This window comes from Vulpes vulpes, chromosome 1 (genome assembly GCF_048418805.1).
Source record: "Vulpes vulpes isolate BD-2025 chromosome 1, VulVul3, whole genome shotgun sequence".
In the NCBI taxonomy this organism is placed as follows: domain Eukaryota; kingdom Metazoa; phylum Chordata; class Mammalia; order Carnivora; family Canidae; genus Vulpes; species Vulpes vulpes.
This window is the reverse complement of record NC_132780.1, coordinates 48,436,092-48,440,565: the sequence shown is the minus strand read 5'-3', so window position 1 is coordinate 48,440,565 and position 4,474 is coordinate 48,436,092. Positions and strand designations below refer to the sequence as shown.

At 55.3% G+C, this 4,474-nt stretch overlaps 1 long non-coding RNA gene across 2 annotated transcripts; it reads right to left on the bottom strand.

The window, feature by feature from the left end:
* Nucleotides 1-552: 552 nt before the first annotated feature.
* LOC112908670 (uncharacterized) lies at nucleotides 553-3,810 on the bottom strand. Of its 2 annotated transcripts, none has more exons than XR_012002555.1 (2): nucleotides 3,723-3,810; nucleotides 553-873 (listed from the first exon to the last, which is right to left on the bottom strand). It is a non-coding gene; the product is annotated as an uncharacterized lncRNA (long non-coding RNA). The 2 variants fall into 2 exon arrangements; XR_003232965.2 differs by lacking the exon at nucleotides 3,723-3,810 and adding an exon at nucleotides 2,699-3,103.
* Nucleotides 3,811-4,474: the final 664 nt, after the last annotated feature.

The window sequence follows — 4,474 nt, the reverse complement described above, 5'->3', positions numbered from 1 at the left end:
CAGCACAGCCCTTTGGGAATTGCTGAAACTCAGCAACCTTAAGAAGGTTGGGAAGCTCTTACAAATAAATGGACAGGAACAAAATACGGACCATGCACACTTCAATAAGAAAAATATGAGAAAAACCACCTTTTTTTTTTAAAAAAAGAAAGGAGGGGTACCCTCTGGTTCTTTTTTTTTTTTTAAGATTTTTTATTTGTTTATTTATTAATGAGAGATACAGAGAGAAAGAAAGGGAGGAATAGACACAGGCAGAGGGAGAAGCAGGCTCCATGCAGGGAGCCCGACATGGGACTCGAACCCGGGTCTCCAGGATCAGGCCCTGGGCGGAAGGGACTAAACCACTGAGCCACCCGGGCTGCCCCGGAAAACCACCTTTTAAAAAAATGCAAATCACTTAAAAATTGGACAAAGAACTCTCAGATTAGGTCCACTTCGAAAAGTTCATGTGCCAAGAGAAGAGAAGATGCACAAGTGACACCAGCATCCAGGAGTAATGTCAGCAGAACAAAAGCCCAAAACAAGGTTGAGACTGAGGGAAACAAATGCTCAGAAATTACAAAAAGGGTATTTATTAGTTTCCTATTGCCAGTATACCAAACTGCCACAATCTTCATGGCTTAAGATAACACAAATTTATTATCTTACAGTTCTGGGAGGCAGAACTCCAAAATCAGCCTGCCTAGGCTAAAGGTAAGGTGTCAGAGGGCCTGTGTTCCTTCTGGAGGCACCACAGTATATTCCATTTTCTTGTCTTTTCCAGTTCCTTGAAGGGTCCTGCATTCCTTGGCTCCTGGTCCCACATGGCTCTGTCCTCTGCTTGCATGGTTGCATCTCCTTCTCTCTCTCTGATCATCTTCTCTCCTGGTCTCCCTGTTATAAGAACACTTGTGATGATATTGGGCCCACCCAGATCAGCCAAAATAATCTCCCCATCTCAGGATCCATTTTTTTTTATTTTATTTTATTTACTCATGAGAGACACAGAGAGAGAGAAAAGCAGAGACACAGGCAGAGGAAGAAGCAGGCTCCATGCAGGGAGCCCAATGTGGGACTCAATCTCGGGACCCCAGGATCACAACCTGAGCCAAAGGCAGACACTCAACCACAGAGCCACCCAGATGTCTCAGCATCTCAGGATCCTTAACTTAGCATCTGCAAAGTCCTCTTTACCAAGGGACTCATGCATGAACATCTTTGGGAACTATTATTCAGCCTAGCACAGGTGTACTTGACTATTTTCAGAGAAAAAAATGAATATTTCTTGGAGGCAATGATGTGGTGCTGAGCAATAGCAAAGGGAAAGAGAAGCTCCTTGATTCCCTTATGGCTTACAGCTTCTCTGACAGGAAAATTGATCCCTAGGCTGATAAATTTGGGACTCATGCCCCTTCCCCAACCCCTATAAGCTAATATACCCTATCTCCTCTAAGTCTCCATGGCTTGTTGCACTTTCCTCTGTTAGAGCATTTAATGTTCTAATTATCCAGGATATATCAGTAAGCAAAACAATCAAGAGTTCTGATCCTCAAAAAATTATCATGCCGGTAGGAGAAGACACACAATTAAAAACAAAAAAGGAAGGAAGGAAATTATATGGCATATTTGGAAGTGCTTAAATGCTATTAAAAAAAACGAAGTTGGGGGATCCCTGGGTGGCGCAGCGGTTTGGCACCTGCCTTTGGCCCAGGGCGCAATCCTGGAGACCCGGGATCGAGTCCCACGTGGGGCTCCCGGTGCATGGAGCCTGCTTCTCCGTCTGCCTGTGTCTCTGCCTCTCTCTTTCTCTCTCTCTCTCTCTCTGTGACTATCATAAATAAATAAAAATTAAAAAAAAAAAAACGAAGTTGGGTGGGGGCATCTGCCTTTGACTCAGGTCGCAATAGGGGGTCCTGGGATGGAGTCCCAAGTCAGCTCGCCACAGGGATTCTGCTTCTCCCTCTGCCTATGTCTCTGCCTCTCTCTCTCTCTCTTGAATAAATAAATAAAATCTTTTTTAAAAAATGAAAAAACTGAAGCTGGGGAGAGACTGGGGAATGTGGTATCAGGAGGTAATTGCAGTGCCAGGAGCTAATCTGTGATCAGGAAAGGCGTAGCTGGGAATATGGCCTTTGAGCAAGGCAGGGTGCAAAGCTTGGAAGGGTGAGAGAGGGAACTACACCTTTTCTTAGATTCGCTAAGAACAGAAACAGCAAATAAGGCAAAAGTTCAGCGGAGGAACAGCGCGGAGGGTTGGAGCAGATGGGAGCTAGCTGGGTTGCAGGAGAATCAGCAAGGGGACAGTTGCAGGAGCTGAGGACAGATCCTAAAAGGAGGGCCAGCCAAGGAAGGCCTTGTCAACATTGGGTTACACGGGACTGTGAGCTCCTTGCCGGGCCTGCCCCCTGCACCGTGGGCCTGCACGGTTGGCATGCTTTCCTCCCTGCGACTTGGCTGCCCGCTTCTCCTTCCCTTCTGCACCTAGGACAGAGGACTGCGACGTCCGTCACTACTTAGTGTGGAAACCAGCACCTCGTCCCCGGGCCAAGAAGCGGGCGTTGCAGGTGCCTGGGCGGGAACCCTGTGCGCTCCGCTCCGCGCTCCCCGCCCAGGCTCAGCCGCTGCCCGCCCTTCGCGCTCTGGTCCCGGTCCCGGCCGGTGCCGCCTCCGCCTCCCACCTCCGCCCGAGGGCCCCGCAAGGCCTCTGCCCTCTCATCACCTGCTGGGCGCCTGAGCCCGGCGACAGTCTGGAGAGCCTGGAAGAAAGGGGCCGGGGGGGCGGCGGCCGGTGACCCGCGCGGGCGAGCGTGCGGCGGGCGGGAGCGCGGGGCTGCGCCCGGGTGGTCCGGGTGGTCCGCACGCTCTCGGGCAGGGGCAGCCGCCCGGGGCTGTCAAGCTGCCTTCAGCGCGACAGGCGATCCGCGGGCCCGCGCCGCGCTCCTTCCGAGGCCGCGGTAAATGGGTGCAAAGAGAAAGGCAACAGCCCAAGGTACCACCCCTCACCCTGCAGGTCCTCTAGTGACAGGTCGCCTCTATAGAAAGCCACCCGGCTGCCCCCAGGAGGGCGACTCACAGAGCCCCGCCGTCTGGGGCGCGGGGCGGCCGTGGGGGGTGCAGGGGATTGGCGGGGAGCCACGGCCACCAGCAGCAGGATGGGCCAGCCCTGCAGGCGCGGATGGAGGACATGGGCCCCGGGGCGGGGGGAGGGGGGGTGTGGACCGTCCGGGGAGTGCCCAGCTAGCCACCCACCAGGAGGTCGGCCGCCGCCCCCCTTCACCAGGCACATCCGGCACCGCCTGGGAGCGCAGCACAGGGGACCCGGGTCCACGCCCACGCAAGCCCACGCCTCCTACCCGCCCCCCCCTGCTGCCCACCTGCACAGACCACCTGACCTCCCCCCCGCCCCGTGCTGCCCACCCACACAGGTAACCCTGGGGATGGCCATGGTCACCAGGCCCCAGCACCCCACCTCCCATGCCCACAGCCACCGGTGCCTCTGTTCACACCCCGACAGACACACACATACCCCTACACATACACACAGCTACACACACCCCCTACATACGCGCACATTGACATACATCCCGTATATACACACACCCCTACACATACTCTAGACATACACATACTACGACACACCCCTACACACACACCCTACACACACATATGCCCTGCACGCACACACACACACCCCTATACTGACACACAAACCCCCACGTACACACACACTCTTTCATACACACCTGTTATCCACAGAGGCCTTGGCCCCCAGGAGAGGGCTATCTCTTTTATTCAGTGTTTGATTGACAGTGAAGTAGCCAAGGACATGTGCAAAGCTTGAGAGGCCCCGGGACTGTGTGTGTGTGTGTGTGTGTGTGTGTGTGTGTGTGTGTGTGTGTGTGTATGTGAGAGGGAGGGAGGGAGGGAGCGCGCACAGCAGCAGGGCCGCACTGCTTCATAATGTCAGGACTTTAATAGGCTTCTTTTCTGTCCGCTGCCAACTGGCATGTGGTGCATTGTGCCGCGGCCGGCGCAGGGCAGGTGTTCGCCCTCGGCTTGAATCCTGGCCAGAGCGGCGCAGGGGTCGGGCCGGGGCAGGATGGGGCGCCGTGGAAGGAGCCTGCCCCTGTCGCCCCGGGCGCCTGGCCCTTCCGCCCGCCGCCAGAGGACCGGGGGCTGCACAATGCGGGCGCCCCGACAAGGAAACCCTGAGCTGGACTCAGAGGCCCCAGGTGGCCCGGCAGCTGCGTGTTCCCGGGCTCCCTGGACTTGGCAGAGCTCCTTGGACTTGGTCATTTAACAGTCCTGTCAACACAGGCGGGAAGGGACAATGACATTTCTAGTAGGCTTCCTGTTTGTTCAGAGAGGAAGCTGCTAATGCCTCACTTTAAAACGGTGTCTGGAGGTGACTGTGCCAACTGGCCCTCCGAGCACCTGACCCGCCTCCCCTCCCCGCTCTCCCGGAAGGGTAAACGGTGGAGTCTGGCTCAGGGCA